An 18575-nucleotide genomic window follows, 5' to 3' on the forward strand; every position below is an offset into this window, starting at 1 on the left:
CTGACGTGGTACGGCTGTTGGCTGTTTGCACGGCCACGCTGTTTTGTTTTTGATGTGGATATACTTATATAGCGCTTATCCTCGGTCAGAGACCAAGCTTTAAGCGCTTTAGAAACATGGAGTCATTTGTACAAGTCTTGACTCCCTAGGTAAAGCCTGACTGACAGCTGCCATTGGGCACTCATCATTCCTGTCCTCTTTCATTAAGTCAGGTTTCAGTCACCTTCATTTAGAAATTCATACAGACATGTAGCATTTTACGTGTATGACCGTTTTGTTTATTCATCCCGCCATGTAGGTAGCTATACTCTGTTTCCTGGGGATGTGCATGCTGGTTATGTTCTTGTTTCCATACTATAAACCACTGATTGCTGACAGGGATCACAGGGTCTTTAACGCGCGTATTTGATCTTCTGCGTGCGAAAACACACGAAGGGGGCTCAGTCACTTGCAGGTCTGTACATATGTTGACCTGGGAGATAAAGAAAAATCCTCACCATTTACACACCAAACGCCGTTATCGAGATTCCAACCCTGGACCCTCAGATTGAAAGTCCAGCGCTTTAACCACTCGGCTATTGAGCCCCTTGTACCTCAACATTTTGTTTAAACAGTATTTCGGTAGAAAATGTCACAATACAAACACAACCAAGTGGACAGGGCAAAAAGAATGTCACATTAAGTTCAGTCATAGTGTTCATGTCTACAAACACAGAAACGTGACGAAATTCTAAAGGTAGAGATTTCTACATTGTAAGGTAGGCACATGTTTGGTTGGGATACCCTTACGGGGAAGGACATAACGCGCTCCTTAGCTCGAATATTGAAGAAGACAAATTGCGTACTTCATCATTTTGTTAACCTTAAAGGGGGGGGGGGGGGCGGGAAGAAGCGAACAGGTTTTCTAATGGATTCACTGATGAGACGTGTGGAGCTGAAACTTATTTTGCATCCTTTACAGTGCAGCGTTTCCGGTGGAGCAAAAAGAGAACGAGGAAAACAGGAACTGAATAATTGAAAGGCTCCCATTTTTCTCTCTCTCCAACAACACCTGACACCCACAAAAAGCTGTGGCTGTGCGTACGTGGTGGGTCTGTGGGCGTGTGAGGCCGTCGCTGCTGCTGCTGCTGCTGCTGCTGTCGTCGGCTAGAAGGAAGGAACAACGTGTGCGTTTCCAGGCACAGGCCGCTTCGCCTACACTGCCCCCTCCCTCTCCCCTTCTCTCACTCACTCTCTCTCTCTTTCCCTCTACACCGCGGTACAACGGTGACAAAACCCTGGTCTGCTTTCCTCGGCGACGGACGTTGTGGCGGGGTGGTGCCTGTGGATGCCGCGCAGTTGTCCTTGCCTCCAGTCTCTCCCCCCCCCCCTCCACCCCACCCCCCACCCAGGGAAAGGTAAACTGCTCTGTCATCGTGTCCTGATTGATCGATGGGTGTCCCAGTGTTGTCGCCAGTGCGCGCTGCCTGCACCGTTCAGTTTTGTTGTTGGTGGTGTCCTGGGGACTTGCTGTTGTTTTGTATGTTGTTGACTCGACATGCTGTGTTTGTATTTTGTTCTGTTTTACATGCTGTATTGTGTTGACATGCTGTGTTTGTATTTTGTTGTGTTGACATGCTGTGTTTGTTGTGTTGACTTAACTTGCTGTGTTTGTATTTTGTTGTGTTGACATGCTGTGTTGTTGTGTTTACTTGACATGCTGTGTTTATATTTTGTCGCGTTGACTTGACATGCTGTGTTTATATTTTGTTGTGTTGACTTGGTATGCAGTGTTTGTATTTGTTTTGTTGACTTGCTGTGTTTGTATTTTTGCTGTGTTGACTTGACATGCTGTGTTTGTTGTGTTGACATGCTGTGTTTGTTGTGTTGTCTTGACATGCTGTGTTTGTTGTGTTGACTTTACATGCTGTGTTTGTATTTTGTTGTGTTGACATGCTGTGTTTGTTGTGTTGACTTGACATACTGTGTTTGTATTTTGTTGTGTTGACATGCTGTGTTTGTTGTGTTGACTTGACATGCTGTGTTTGTATTTTGTTGTGTTCACTTGACATGCTGTGTTTGTTGTTTTGACTTGACATGCTGTGTTTGTATTTTGTTGTGTTGACATGCTGTGTTTGTTGTGTTGACTTGACATACTGTGTTTGTATTTTGTTGTGTTGACATGCTGTGTTTGTTGTGTTGACTTGACATGCTGTGTTTGTATTTTGTTGTGTTCACTTGACATGCTGTGTTTGTTGTTTTGACTTGACATGCTGTGTTTGTATTTTGTTGTGTTGACTTGACATGCTGTGTTTGTTGTGTTGACTTGACGTGCTGTGTTTGTTGTGTTGACTTGACATGCTGTGTTTGTATTTTGCTGTGTTGACTTGACTCGCTGTGTTTGCTGTGCTGACATGCTGTGTTTATTGTGTCGACTTGACATGCTGTGTTTGTATTTTGCTATGTTGACTTGACTCGCTGTGTGTGTTGTGCTGACATGCTGTGTTTGTTGTGTTGACTTGACATGCTGTGTTTGTATTTAGCTGTGTTGACATGCTGTGTTTGTATTTTGTTGTGTTGACATGCTGTGTTTGGATGGTACTGTGCTGACTTGACATGCTGTGTTTGTATTTTGCTGTGTTGACTTGACAAGCTGTGTTTGTTGTGTTGACATGCTGTGTTTGTTGTGCTGACATGCTGTGTTTGTTGTGCTGACATACATGCTGTGTTTGTTGTGCTGACTTGACATGCTGTGTTTGTGTTTAGCTGTGTTGACATGCTGTGTTTGTATTTTGTTGTGTTGACATGCTGTGTTTGGATGTTGCTGTGCTGACTTGACTTGCTGTGTTTGTATATTGCTGTGTTGACATGACAAGCTGTGTTTGTATTTTGCTGTGTTGTGTTGACTTAACATGTTGTGTTTCCATGCTGTGTTTGTTGTGTTGACTTGACATGCTGTGTTTGTTGTGTTGACTTGACATGCTGTGTTTGTTGTGTTGACATGCTGTGTTTGTTGTGTTGACTTGACTCGCTGTGTTTGTTGTGTTGACATGCTGTGTTTGTTGTGTTGACTTGACATGCTGTGTTTGTTGTGGTGATATGCTGTGTTTGTTGTGTTGACTTGACATGCTGTGTTTGTTGTGTTGACTTGACATGCTGTGTTTGTTGTGTTGACATGCTGTGTTTGTTGTGTTGTTGTGATGACATGCTGTTTGTTGTGTTGACATGACATGATGTGTTTGTTGTGTTGACATGCTGTGTTTGTTGTGCTGACAATCTGTGTTTGTTGTGTTGACATGCTGTGTTTGTCGTGTTGAGTTGACATGCTGTGTTTGTATTTATTGTGTTTGTATTTTGCTGTGTTGACTTGACATGTTGTGTTCGTATATTATTGTGTTTGTATTTAAGAGGAAGCGTGTGACGCAGTGCACGTGCAGGCTCGATCTATGGCGTCACTTCGCTGACTACTAGGAGTGGTCTGAGATTTACGCGGTTTGTTCCAGAGCGGGACGCTCCATTAGGTCAGTCAGTCAGTCGGGTATAGCACTGACGGGTCGTGGAGTCCGCGCAGGTGATTTCACGGACTTAAAAAATGAAATGAAATAGAATAAAATAAAATGAAACAAGCCATCCTTTGACTGCTCTGCATTTATGCAGCGAAACAGAACGTCATGGAAGCGCGGTTTACAAACGTGCTTTTGTCACACTCGTCATGTCCGTTCAAGTTTTGTTTTGCTTTGTGTGGGATTTGACAAAGCATTTTAAAGTCAGGTTGCGTAGAACGTTGACAGAAATGGACTCTACTTGCTCGTTTGACTGTCTGACTGTATATCTATATGTCTTTTGAAAAACATGAGGCGCCGTGGTAAGAACCGCGTACCGGTTAAATGGTGGACTTCTGATCCACGGCTCGAGGCCCAGTGACGATATGGTCTTGTGCCTTTGCGTCAGGGCGCTTTACTCCAATTTTCGGTTTGGCCGCGGAAGATTACCCCGTTTGGCCGGGGAAGATTACCCCGTTTGGCCGCGGAAGATTAACCCGTTTGGCCGGGGAACATTACCCCGTTTGGCCGCGGAAGATTACCCCGTTTGGCCGCGGAAGATTACCATGTTTGGCCGCGGAAGATTACCCCGTTTGGCCGGGGAAGATTACCCCGTTTGGCCGCGGAAGATTACCACGTTTGGCCGGGGAAGATTACCCCGTTTGGCCGCGGAAGATTACCCCGTTTGGCCGGGGAAGATTACCCCGTTTGGAAGATTACCACGTTTGGCCGGGGAAGATTACCCCGTTTGGCCGCGGAAGATTACCCCGTTTGGCCGGGGAAGATTACCCCGTTTGGCCGCGGAAGATTACCCCGTTTGGCCGGGGAAGATTACCCCGGAAGATTACCCCGTTTGGCCGCGGAAGATTATCCCGTTTGGCCGGTGAAGATTACCCCGTTTGGCCGGTGAAGATTAAGACATCAAGGATTGGACTTCCCAGGTCGAGTCCCACCAGACACAGTGGATATGAATTCACTGCCCCGATGGCCTTAAAAGGCTAGAGGATCTATAACCATTTTTTCTTATCTATGTCTGGCCGTCTTAGTCTGTCCACGCGCATGTCCGCTGAGACACATGCATTTGCAAGTATTAAACTGGAGCTACATGTTGATTATTTCTCTTCTGATCATCTGAAATAAAGTGAATTGTGTAACATTTGTTTTCATGCAACTTTTTGCAGCGCTGCCTTTTGAAAATGGCGGTGTGGCCGGTGCTATGGGTTGGGTCTCAAACGTTAATACTCAGTTACTGTGACACAGCTGGCCAACACTGGGTCTGTGACACTGGCCAACACTCTGACACACGGGCCAACATGGTGACACACAGGCCAACACTGTGACACTGGCCAACACTATGACATACAGGCCAACACTGTGACATACTGGCCAACACTGCCACACAGGCCAACACTGTCACACACAGGCCAACATTGTCACACACAGGCCAACACTGTGACACAGGCCAACACTGTGACACACAGGTCAACACTGTGACACTGGCCAACACTGGGTCTTCGACACACAGGCTAACACTGTGACACTGGCCAACACTGCGACACAGGCCAACATTGGGTCTGTGATACACTGGCCAACATTGGGTCTGTGACACACAGGCCAACACTGGGTCTGTGACACACTGGCCAACACTGGGTCTGTGACACACTGGCCAACACTGTGACACACAGGCCAACACTGGGTCTGTGACACAAAAGGCCAACACTGTGACACAAGCCAACACTGTGACACTGGCCAAAACTGTGACACTGGCCAACACTGGGTCTGTGACACACTGGCCAACACTGGGTCTGTGACACTGGCCAACATTGGGTCTGTGACACACTGGCCAACACTGGGTCTGTGACACACAGGCCAACACTGGGTCTGTGACACACTAGCCAACATTGGGTCTGTGACACACTGGCCAGCACTGGGTCTGTGACAGTGGCCAACATTGGGTCTGTGACACACAAGCCAACATTGGGTCTGTGACACACTGGCCAGCACTGGGTCTGTGACAGTGGCCAACATTGGGTCTGTGACACACTGGCCAACACTGGGTCTGTGACACACAGGCCAACACTGGGTCTGTGACACTAGCCAACATTGGGTCTGTGACACGCAGGCCAACATTGGGTCTGTGACACACTGGCCAACACTGGGTCTGTGACACACTGGCCAACACTGGGTCTGTGACACACTGGCCAACACTGGGTCTGTGACACTGGCCAACATTGGGTCTGTGACACAGCTGGCCAACTTTGTGTCTGTGACACTGGCCAACACTGGGTCTGTGACACACAGGTCACAGGACCCAACAGGCCAACATAAAAAAACACCCCCTGGACTAAATAATACCCCGGCGTTTAAAGCAGACTGGAATGTTTTATACCCGGGTAAATTTCAGCCTGGACCATTTTTATATACCCAGATCTCGCGTGGAATACATTGATACAACATCCAGAATATGATAGCCCGAAACGGGGAGGGGGGCGCGGGGTTATTTTGGCCCAGAAGGGCATCAAATGCAGTGGGCGATTTAAAACTCCGGGTTTGAAACTGCTCAGGTCATTTTTATACCTGGGTATATTCTGGGCCAGCGATACTTCCCGGCTTGTTCAGTCCCGCAACTTATAAGATAACGGGTGGATCAGTGTTCGTGGTGACGACACAGCGAAATGTATTCCCTGATGTCTTCTTTTAATGTGCCTGGTTTTACCTTTTTGTCGGATCCGAGAGCTTAGAAACAGGTGACAAATGTCGGGACATACACCACAAACGGACAGTTAACAAGAAAGGAAAAAAAAGGAAGAAAAAACAATATATGTATACATTAGAAAGGAAAAAAAGGGGCAAGGTTTCGTCGCCGTTTGAGGAGTACCTGGAAAGCACTGGGCAAGGTTCTTGGTTCAATAAAACACGTCGTCCTTGTCTCTGGAGCCTGGACTTCCATTGTGAGCCTGCCATGCCGCGAGTGGCGGGGTCTGCTTTATTGTCCCGCCCGGGCCTGTGCCCAGTGTGTGGGGACTGGAGTTCATGATATTTATGTAAGGTTCCGCGCGCCTTAACAGCTGGTCCGGGGGCCTAGACACTGAGATATGAGTGTGTCTTTGGGCTGGGGGGAGGGGGGGGGTTGTGCGCTGGGTGCTATTGTGTGTGTGTGTGTGTGTGTGTGTGTGAGAGAGAGAGAGAAGAGAGAGAGAGAGAGAGAGAGAGATTCTCGTGACAAACCAAACACTTGTAAATAGACCTGGGTCTTTGCTCACATGCGCGCTCTCTTTCTTATGTTTCTTGTTCAGTTTTTCTCCCGAAGTTACAGTTCACCTGTCTCTCGGTCTTCCTCTGTCTGTCTGTCTGTCTCTCTGTCTCTGTCTCTCTCTCGCTCTCTGTCTGTCTGTCTCTCTCTCTGTCTCTGCCTCTCTCTCTTTCTCTGTCTGTCTCTGTCTCTCTCTCTCGGTCTCTGCCTCTCTCTCTCTTTCTCTCTCTCTATCCCTCTGTCTCTCTCTGTCTCTGTCTCTCACTCTTTCTCTCTGTGTCTGTCTGTCTGTCTCTCTGTTTCTCTTTCTGTCTGTCTCTCTCTCTGCCTCTCTCTCTGCAACTCTGTGTCTCTCTGTGTCTCTGTCTCTCACTCTTTCTCTTTCTCTGTGTGTGTGTGTGTGTGTGTGTGTCCCTCTCTCTCTCTTTCTCTCTCTCTCTATGTCTCTCTGTCTCTCTTCTTTTGTCTCTCTGTCTCTCTCTCTCTGTCTCTGTCTGTCTGTCTCTCTCTCTCTCTCTTTCAGTCATTTTGCTTGTGCCAGGAGCAACACCACTTTTCCATCAAGCTACATTGTTTCTTAACGTAACCCAGTCTTATTCTAACCACCACCTGGAATCACTGGTTAAAAAAAGAAGGAAGAAAAGAAGTCAAAAAGAAGCTGAACATATAATACGTAAAAGATCTACATACATAACAATGTGATTACAAGTTGGGGGCTGGTGTAAAGAGGGGTAGTGCCCACCTTGACAGTTAAATTAAAGTATCATATATATATACTTTTTTTTTTAAGAATTTTTTGTTTAATGTCCCGTCACACATATCGGTGATTGAAGATTTTTAAAGAAGTATATATACATATATATGTATATATATTCTTTACTTTTCTTTTTTTTTTTTAAATAAGAGTTTGAAGGACCAGACTTGGTCCTGCGAGACTGCCTTCAGGTGAGGGATCTGTTCTTGTTTGTGTGTTTGTTTGGTTGTGTGTGTGTGTGTGTGTGTGTGTGTGTGTGTGTGTGTGTGTGCGTGTTGTTTTTTTGTTGTTGTTGCAAAGATATATATATATATATATATATATATATATAGATACATATATATATATATATATATATATATATATATATATATATATATATATCAACAGGAATTGCTGAATTAAAAAAACCTTTGTAACTTCAGCCACATGTGTTGTGTTTTGGGAATCTTAAAAAAAACAACTAATGTCACAGGATGTCGTTCTTCAAAAACTTAGAATTGCCTAATTTTCTGAGACTCTGAGACAAACCGGTTCATTGCACATTTTCACACGAACTCACTTATGTTCCAGATTTTCTTTTAAAAACCATTTTGGTTGACTTATTTATGCTGGAGATCAACTGAAATGTTGAAGAACAGCGCGGCATCCCAATGTGGTGTGTTACTGATGTATATAACCGTGTGTTTTGTAAAGCACCGAGAGCAGATTTTCGGAAAGTGTGCTTTGTAAGTATTTATTATTATTATTATTATTATTACTGTTATCATGAATTAAGAGGAAAGAAGAAGAACGAAGGAGGAGGTGGAGGAAAAAGGAGGAGGAGGAGGAGGAAGAAGAAGAGTGTTATTCAAATCTTACCTCCGAGCACACCGCGTGGACAGGAGCATAATCTGTATGGCTTAACCACCACATCCCCCCCCCCCCCCCTCGTCTTATTTGTTTTCAGAAGTGGGCCGATCAGTGAGCCTCAGATGTGAGTGAGCTGGACAGACAGACAGACAGTGAAGAAGAGACGTTAACGGCCAGGGTTCCTCCTTCTCCTCCTCCATCACCTCCACCCCCCCAACCCCTCCTCCTCCCCCCCCCCCCCCCAGCGCCATTCCGTGTGGAATGTCCGAGGCAGCAGCACCAACACCCCCACCAGGCCTAGGAATCGCCTGCCACAGCCCGCCGGCACTCTACTCTGGCCAGAGAGCCTGAGGGAGAAATTCAGAAGCTCATTGTTCTGGTAGCGAGCGCTTCCAGCCCACTACCACCACCTCCACGCTTTTCCCCTTGTAGTATCGCTGATCCAGGCACCGCTGCCACCACCGCCACCGCCACCGCCACCCAGTCTTGTAGCAAGGGGGGCGGGGCGGGGCCCGGGCGCTGTGGAACTGCTGCCGAGCCGTTGGCTGGTACAGTCGTGTGGCGGTCTGCCCACTGAGATATATGTGTATGGCTGTGGGTCTGCCACAGTGCCGTCTGTGTTTGTGGGGGCTGTACTGTGAGAAGTAGTGGCACAGGGAGGGCGCTGATGGGAGCTTGAAGGACCGGACTGCCGGTTGCTGCTGCGAGACTGCGTTCAGGTGAGGGATCTGTCTTTTTTTTGTTGGGGGGTGGGGGTGTGGGGGGGGGGATTGGGGGGTTAGGCAATGGTAAATAAATGAATGAATGAAAAACACACAATTAATCAATCAGTTAATGCAGTAAATTGCAGCAGCATTCATAAACAAATTTTCCTAATCTTGTTTGTATATATTCATCATCTGTTTGCATCACCTGATTGGGAATATTTCCTGTGTTAACCGAATTTTGAATATCTTTTAAAGGGTGTGTGTGTGTGTGTGTGTGTGTGTGTGTGTGTGCCGGTGTGTGTGTGCCGGTGTGTGTGTGTGTGTGTGTGTGTTGTTGTTGTTGTTGTTGTTGTTGCTGTTCTGTGTTGTTGTTGTTGTTTTGTGTGTGTTTTTGTTGTTGCAAAGTGGCCTGTACCACCACTGCCTATACCTACCTACACAGGGTCTTTGGTTATAGCAGAGAGATGGAAGAAGAAAGTTTCACTGTGGTTTATAGTTTGTTTCGTTTGTTTCAATTGTGGGGACGGGTCTGTGTCCCGGGAGGCTCGGCAGTGCGATACACTTAGCAGATGTGAAGTTCGTTTCTTTGCCTAGTTTTTTTTTTCTTTTCCTCCTTCTCCTTCCTTCTTCCTTCCATTCTTTCTTTCTTTCTTCTTCTCCTTCTTTCTTTCACCCCCTGCGTTCCCTCAATCTCTACCGTGCCGTGTTTGTGCCGTATCGGGGTAGGGTTTGGGGTGGGGTAGGGAGGGAGGAAGAGAGAGATTAATGGCCGACCACTACTGGCAAGGTTTGGGGGGGGGGGGGGGTGGCCTCACAGATATGTTGATAGAATCGTCTTTGTGCTGCTGGCTTCGTTTTTCTTCAACCCCCCCCCCCCCCCCAACCCCCCCAACCCCACCACGCCTATCTGTCTGTCCCTCTGTCTGTCTGTCTCTTATCTCAGTCTGCTTCGGTGTCCGTATGTCTGTCTGCAGTCCTCTCGTTCATTCCTAGTCTCGGTCGGTCTGTATCCTCTCTGTTCCTTTCTATTTCTTTCTGCCTGTCCGTCTCTCTGTCCTGTCCCTCTCTGTCTGTCTGTTGTCTCCCGCTCTCTCTGTCCATCTGTCTGTCTGTCTGTCTGTCGTCTCCCTCTCTGTCTGTCTGTAGTCTCCCGCTCTCTCTGTCCATCTGTCTCTTTGTCTGTCGTCTCCCTCTCTGTCTGTCTGTTGTCCCGCTCTCTCTGTCCATCTGTCTGTCTGTCCATCTTTCTGTCTGTCTGTCGTCTCCCTCTCTGTCTGTCTGTAGTCTCCCGCTCTATCTGTCCATCTGTTTTGTCTGTCTGTCTGTCGCCTCCTTGTTTGTCTGCCTGTCTGTATTCTCCCTCTCTGTCTTTCGCCTCCCTCTATGTCCGTCCCTCTGTCCTCTCCCTCTCCGTCTGTCTGTCCGTTTGTCTGTCCTCTGTCCTCTCCCTCTCTGTCTGTCCCTCTGTCTGTCTTCAGACGTGCACCGGCTTCAGATCCACTTGGCCGAAGCTTGCAGCGCTCCACGTCATTGTTACCTGGCACTGGCGCTCCCGTTTCCTATCATTCCGGCCACCCGGTACCCGCCACCCGGTCAGTGCTGTCTGTAGTGATTGCTTCTCCTTCTCTTCCTCACACATTGTCGGGTGGTCGGCCACCAGGTCAGTGCTGTCTGTAGTGATTACTTCTTCTCTCCCTCACACATTGTCGGGTGGTCAGCCACCCGGTACATGGTACCCGGTCAGTGCTGTCTGTAGTGATGGCTTCTCCTTCTCTCCCTCACACGCTGTCGGGTGGTCGGCCACCCGGTACACGGTACCTGGTCAGTGGTGTCTGTCGGCACCCGCCACCCGGTCAGTGGTGTCTGTCTGTAGTGATTACTTCTCCTTCTGTCCCTCACACACTGTCGTGTGGTTTAGTTGGCCGCCGACGATGTTGTTGGTCCTCACAGCAGCAAAACACGCGGCACCAAGGACCCTGAAATATGTGCTGTTTGAGTCTGACTGCATCACCCCACTGCCACCCCCCTCATCCCCCCCTCCTCCGGCCACCTCCCTTCTCCCCTCTGGTCTGTCGCCTTGCTGGTTCTGGGACAATCAAAGCCGGGACAATCACCGCACGCGGATCGATCCATCTGTAATAATGCCTGTGTGACCGTGGACGCTTTATGAAAGCTAGCAACGCAGGAGTGAGTGCCCCCAGACTGTGGCTACTCCTGCTGCTGTTGAAGAAAAAAAAAAAAAAAAAACTTCATAGTGCGTTCAACGTGTATATCGTATTCAGCGCTTCTGGTTGAAGAGGCAAAGTGCCTGAGTGTACCTACGGTCGAAATCAGAACCACTTCATAAAAGCAGGTCTGTTTTCATGAAGACTTAGTGTTTAAAAGCTCGATGGGTGATTAAAATTGTGCAGGCTGGATATGCCGCTGATGTCTTACTGTACACACAGACGGCTGTTTCTTCAGGCACACGTAAACTATGAACACCTTGAAGATGCGTTTGAATAGTTGATGTTTCAGCCTAAATGTTGCAGTTATTCAACTTTTTTTTTTTTTTCGTTGTAGAGTAATGGCCTAGAGGTAACGCGTCCGCCCAGGAAGCGAGAGAATGTGAGCGCACTGGTTCGAATCACAGTATAGTCGCTGATATTTTCTCCCCCTCCACTAGACCTTGAGTGGTGGTCTGGACGCTAGTCATTCGTATGAGACGATAAACCGAGGTCCCGTGTGCAGCATGCACTTCGTGCACGTAAAAGAACCCACTGCAACAAAAGGGTTGTTCTTGGCAAAATTGTGTAGAAAAATCCACTTCGTTAGGAAAAACAAATAAAACTGCTCGCAGGAGAAAAAAAAATGGGGGGGGGGGGGGGGGGGGGGGGCGCTCTGTCAGTGTAGCGACGCCCCCTCCCTGGGAAGAGCAGCCCGAATTTCACTCAGAGAAATCTGTTGTGACGAAAAAGAGAAATAAGATTTTTTTAAAATTAAAAATAGAAGAAAAAAAATCAAGAAAGAATCTATGGCTATGAGTGGTGCTCGTTACATTGGCAACACAAACAGCTGTTTGCCAGAAATTCAGCATCATTTCACTATACCTATAGATGAAAACTATGTAAGTTTCAAAGCAGCGGTCCTCAACGTTTTGTAAACCTTTTTTCTCTCTCCCAACGTTCCTTGCAGGGCTGAAGCGAGGCTGCCAGGGTCAAGATAATGCTGATAAACGTACTACAGTACAGTCAGGGTGTCGGATGAAGCAACACGCAGCGAGTAGCCCGTGGGAAATGAGCGATATACGGAACGCGTGAAGCGTCGGTGATGGAAAAGTGTCAGCGGTGTCCCGTTTGTAGGAAAGCGGTGATCAATAATGATTTTTGTGTAGTTAGCAATCGATAGTGACAAAGAACACCGAGAATTTGACGTCAACGTAGACACCACAATTCTCATTGTTTCCAACACATAACTGGAACAATCTATTATTTCGAACACGAAAATGGAACAATTTATTATTTCCAACACATAATTTCCAGCCCATAACTGGAACAATCTATTATTTCGAACATGAAAACGGAACAAATATTATTTCCAACATATAACTGGAACAATCTATTGTTTTCAACGCATACTGGAACAATTTATTGTTTTCAACACATAACTGAAACAATCTATTACTTCCACGACATCACAGGAACAATTCCATCATTGTTCCCAGGGCATAACTGGAACAGTTCTGTTGTTTCCAAGACTTGCCAGGAACAATTATGTTGCATCCAAGACAGCATCCCAACAAACATATGAACACACACACCTGTAAACTCGACAGACCATCAACTGCAAACGAATTATAACTTTAAAGAAGTAACCACATTTTGCGCGACTTTCTGAAAGACTTGAGACTTCCATTGGAGATCGTCCAGCTGAGGTCTGTCGCAGAAACTGCTGTTTTCGAGAGAGCGGCTGTTGAGAGTACACGTTTTTCGCTTGACGGTTGGGCTTAGATGTCTGTGAGATTGCAATTTTTTGTGTGTGTGCGTTGTGTTCATATTTCTGGAGGGTGGGGTGAGGGCGTGTGTGTGCATTTGCAAGCTTGTGTGAGTGAGTGCACGTCAGTGTGTCACAGTGGTTGCACAGCTTTGCCGCGAGTGTGGCCCGTTTTTTGTTCTTGTTTATTTCAACCATTTGCCTTCTTCGTGTCTTTCACTTCATTACATCATGATGTATTAACGAACTTGTTAATTGTGTTCAATTTATTGGTTTCATTCTGTGTTAATGTTTTACACAAAACAGCGGTACACTATCAAGGCGCATTGGGTTTAAGCGAAGATCTGTCACGTCTGTGTGTGTGTGTGTGTGTGTGTGTGTGAATCTGGACCAGGATCCCAGGTCTGTGTTGGACAGGGTCCAGCCAGCAGTACACAAACACTGCTGTGAACAGAACATTGGCCCACCTGCCACGCATGACGGAACCGGGCCAGAAGTGTATCCGGAAAAAACATGGCGGCTTCAGTTGGCTGAAAAGCCCTTCGGTAACAGGACAGATTCGTCTTGCTGGGGTGAAACACCCTGGGCCGGACCCACAAAAGAATCGGGCGCAATAGCCGAGTGGTTAGAGCGTTGCACTTTCAACCTGAGGGTCTCGGATTCGAATCTCGGTAACGGCGCCTCGTGGGTGAAGGGTGGAGATTTTTCCGATCTCCCAGGTTAACGTTATGTGCAGACCTGCTTGTGCCTGATCCCCCTTCGTGTGTATACGGCAAGCAGAAGATCAAATACGCGCGTTAAAGATACTGTAATCCATGTCAGCGTTCGGTGGGTTATGGAAACAAGAACATACCCAGCATGCACACCCTCGAAAACGGAGTGTGGCTGCCAACATGGCGGGGTAAAAACGGTCATACATGTAAAAGCCCACTCGTGTACATACGAGTGAACTTCGGGGAGTTGGAGCCCACGAACAAAGAAGAAGAAGAAGAATCGGTGCTTCCACAGCTGGAATGTGTCCCCCTTTAAGGTCTCTCCACTCTTCTGCTGAGGATTTTTTTTTTTTTTTTTTTATTTTTTTTTACTAGTTACCTAATTCAACAGAGAGAAACAGGGCTGGAGGGCTTTACCTTTCTCCAGCTGTACAAACCCAGAGTTCACCATGACTGCCTTCTTCAGTCCCGCACAGCCCCACACTAAATCCTTCAAAGCAAATCTTGAAACATGGTTTCTTTTCAGGCTGTCTGTAAGTAGTGAAGGCACTCCGTTCTCGGACTTAGGTGTACGTGTATTCTATAGACCCCGACTTCTGTTGTCTTGCACGTGTGTGTGTGTGTGTGTGTGTGTGTGCGTGCGTGCGTGTGCGTATGTGTGTGTGTGTGTTTGTGCACGCGCGCGTATGTGTGTGTGTGTGCGTGCGTCCGTGTGCATGCTTGTGTGTGTGTGCGTGTGTGTGTGTGTGTGTGTTACGGTGTGTGTGTGCCCAGTGCGTGCGTGCGTGCGTGCATGCGTTCATGTGTGTGTGTGTGTGTGTATGTGTGTGTGTGCGTGCGTGTGAGTGTGTGCGTGTGAGTGTGTGCTCCGTGTTTGACTGACGTGTTATTGTGAAGCGCTTTGAGAGGTTCAGAAAGCGGCGCTGTGTACTATCACCATTATCCGCCGATCAGAACAGCTGAGCCCAGCGCCTGCCACTCAGTTGAGCGGAAAGCGTGACGCCGGGTTGTTGACTTTAAAAACTTGGGTTCAATTTGTTGTTCTTCGGTGCTTCGCTTTCGGCTGGGCCCACCGGCTTTATGTCAGTCTTCAACGGGCACAGAAACACTGTGTCCGGGGGGGGGGTAGGGGGGGGGAACAAAAAAAAAAACAAAAACGCCGGCTGGAACAGAATCCGCTTTTTCCTGACAGTATTCACTGCAGACCACAGGCGCCCGAAATGAGATAACTTGTCACTGTCAGTCTCTGCCATCAGAACGGTGGTCAAGCGCCTGTGACGAACCAGCATTGAAAACGGGCCGGGGGGGGGGGGGGGGGGGGGGGAAGATGGGAAAAGTGGGCCATGGCTGCAGTGACTGTGACACGACCCAGCTCGAGAAAATCGGAATCCGACCCACAGACACCTGAAGCAAACGAAGAGGACCCCATATTCAAGGTTCAATGGCGCCGGCGGATTGAGCCATATACGCTACTGACACCACATCCGTGGCGTAAAAGAAGAAGAAGAAGAAAAGCAGATGCCAGATCTGCGCATCAGATTCCTTTTGTTCAGCATCTGTAGTTGTGACGTTTTCAGTTATCATCTGTCTTTGTCTCCGTGTCTCTGTCTCTTCCTCCCTCCCTCATTCAGAGTCCTTGCCTGTGTTTGTCTCTCTCTCTCTCAAAAGTAGTTTCACTTTCTTTTAAGTGCAGGTTTCGGCTTTATTTCAAAGCCTCTTCAGAGTGGTGGCATAATGCTGTACATAATTATTATTACAACACACACACACACACACACACACACACAGATCAAAGGAAAAATGATACCGGGGCATTTGGCGATAACAGTCTGCTTCCAGTGACGTGAATTGATGACGCTATAGCGAAAGGTGATTGCGCGTTCCCGTCTCCGGTGAACCGTCTGCACGTTCAAGGTCATTTCATGGCACTGAGTGTGTTTAGTGGGCTGAGAGTGTTGCATTTCTAGTATCCATCTCGTATCACTTTGCCACATAGGCAGCTACACTTCGTCTTCGGTGAGTTTCATTTCCTTTTCAGAAGGATGAAGATCGATGTTGTAGAAGTGTAGCATGGTTGACGTCAGTCAGCACATAACACTGTATATTTTATTTTATATATGTATATATATATATATATATATATATAGAGAGAGAGAGAGAGAGAGAGAGAGAGAGAGATGATGATGTACCTCAGCTAATATACAATGTCCAGAGTGTGTATGTCAAGTTAAGGTTTTAAATGACAGATTGTAAATCTTTAGTCATCGGCAAAGAGATGATGACGCATGGGTTTATTATGGCATAGTGTGCACTATAGTTATTCACTTCTTTGGTTGTCAGGCAGTGCAATCTTAAACAAGGTTCGCTTTTCAATATTTGTCAAGGCGTGCGTCCCATCAAACATTCTAATCCTTAGCGTGTATATACAGTGGAGTGATGGCCTAGAGGTAACGCGTCCGCTTAGAAAGCGACAGAATCTGAGCGTGCTGGTTCGAATGACGGCTCAGCCGCCGATATTTTCTCCCCCTCCACTAGACCTTGAGTGGTGGTCTGGACGCTAGTCATTCGGATGAGACGATAAACCGAGGTCCCGTGTGCGGCATGCACTTAGCGCACGTAAAAGAACCCACGGCAACAAACCCTGGCAAAATTCTAGAAAAATCCACTTGGATAGGAAAAACAAATAAAACTGCACGCAGGAAAAAAATACAAAAAAATGGGTGGCGCTGTAGTGTAGCGACGCGCTCTCCCTGGGGAGAGCAGCCCGAATTTCACACAGAGATATCTGTTGTGATAAAAAGAATACAAAATCTTTAACAAGGTCGCTTTCCAGTATTTGTCAAGGCATACATCCCATCAAACATTCTAATCGTCAGGGTGTATATATGTGTGTATAGTGAATAGTGTATATATGTGTATAGTGATGAGTGCAAAGGGATCAGAAAAAATATCATTTAAAAGAAAAAAGCGCGCACATAACGCAGACTACACAGCACAGCAACAACCCTGAGTTGATGCAGACCGCTCCGGGTCCAGCCTGTGTCAAAGGCCAACACGGCTTCATGCTTCATCTCAGATTCATCGCAAAGAAATCTTCACAAATTTGGCAATGGCACACTGCCCTGAGTTAGTCCGTGGTTGGCCAGTTGTTCAGGAGGATCATCGACCTTATCGGTGAGGTCTGATGACGAATGGCTGGACCGGGAGAGCGGGGAGAAGAGATATTCCAGAATCAGCAAATCCTGCTTTTTCGGGGGTCTGATTTGAGCCTGATGGGTTGCTTGCACTGACTGGTTTATTGATGGCTGGCTGCATGGTTGGTTCTCGCAATACGTGTCTCCTCCCCTGATGAACTGTTCATACTTTCGGTTCGCCAGTTGCCGCCAAGTCAAGATGATTAAATTTTATGTATTAATGAGGATAACAGATGAGCAGGTATATTCTTTTCTTAACATCCAGACTTCGCCACAGTATCAGTATCAGTGTCAGTAGCTCAAGGAGGCGTCACTGCGTTCGGTCAAATCCATATACGCTACACCACATCTGCCAAGCAGATACCTGACCAGCAGCGTAACCCAACGCGCTTAGTCAGGCCTTAAAATAAATAAATGAATAATAAAAATAAAATAAAATGAAATAAATAAAGTAAAAAATAACATTGAAAAAAATTCATAATAATAATAGATGAATACATAAAAATACTACTACTACTACTACTACTACTAATATTTAAAAGGCACAAAATCTTGATTAAGTCAACTCTAGGAGCGCGCGCCTGCATACACACACACACACACACACACACACACACACACACACACACACACACACACACACACACACACACACACACACACACACACACACACACACAAAAAAAAAAAAAAGAGGCACAAAAGAGAAGGCAAAGGAAGGCAAAAAGTTTATCTCATGCACCCCTTGCGGCATAGAAATAATATACATCGACGTGTTTAACACTCACCGTATAAAGAAAAACGAAAAAAAACCCGACTATTTGGCAGCAGACGTTTAAATTCAAATTCAAATTTAAAAACACTTTATTAATCCACATGGAAATTAACTTGCGCAATGACAGTGCTCGTTGTAGACACCGACATAAAACTGAACATACACCGTAAAATACACAAAAAACAAGAGAGGCAAGGCCTTCAAGACTCACTTGTGATACACTTTTAAAAAAAAATCCAAGCTTTTTATGTATTGAGTATAATTTCAAAATGTAATGTTTAAGATGAGAAAGATCAGTTTACAGCGAATTAAGTCCCCTAGCATTAATTACAGAGTAATTTCCCTTTTTTACTATCTGCACCAAAATAAATAAAACTTCCATGCTTAGCAAAAGAAGTTCCTGTTTGAACAAAAAAATGATAATAATGATTGCTCTTGTTGTTGGGTCAGAATATCAGATCAAAGTGCCAAGTTTAGAGAATACAAAAAATATAAATATAACAGTAAATGCAGTTTGCATATTATTAGGCTTCTTTTTCTTTTCTTTTTTTTTTTTTTTTTTTGGTGCCCATCCCAGAGGTGCAATATTGTTTTAAACAAGATGACTGGAAAGAACTGAATTTTTCCTATTTTTATGCCTAATTTGGTGTCAACTGACAAAGTATTTGCAGAGAAAATGTCAATGTTAAAGTTTACCACGGACACACACACACACACACATACACACACACACACACAGACAACCGAACACCGGGTTAAAACAAGTCAGACAAAATACTGCCGTGTTTAATCTCCGCCGCAGCTTGCTGCCTGTCACTCCCCGACAATGGACGC

The 18575-nt window shown here is 46.3% G+C and overlaps 1 protein-coding gene across 5 annotated transcripts in view; it reads left to right on the forward strand.

Annotated features, from left to right (window-relative positions):
* LOC143279375 (cGMP-specific 3',5'-cyclic phosphodiesterase-like) overlaps window positions 1–18575 on the forward strand; it is a 206681-nt gene that overhangs the window by 26988 nt on the left and 161118 nt on the right. For 4 of the 5 annotated variants that reach the window (XM_076583407.1, XM_076583405.1, XM_076583408.1 and 1 more), the window contains exon 1: window positions 8683–9099. The exons of the other annotated variant lie outside the window; for it this stretch is intronic. The gene's annotated coding sequence lies outside the window, so the exon portion shown is untranslated. Of the gene's footprint in view, window positions 1–8682; window positions 9100–18575 lie in introns of those variants that run through there. 5 annotated transcript variants of the gene reach the window in all.

This window comes from Babylonia areolata, chromosome 2 (assembly GCF_041734735.1).
Source record: "Babylonia areolata isolate BAREFJ2019XMU chromosome 2, ASM4173473v1, whole genome shotgun sequence".
NCBI classification, from domain to species: Eukaryota; Metazoa; Mollusca; class Gastropoda; order Neogastropoda; family Buccinidae; genus Babylonia; species Babylonia areolata.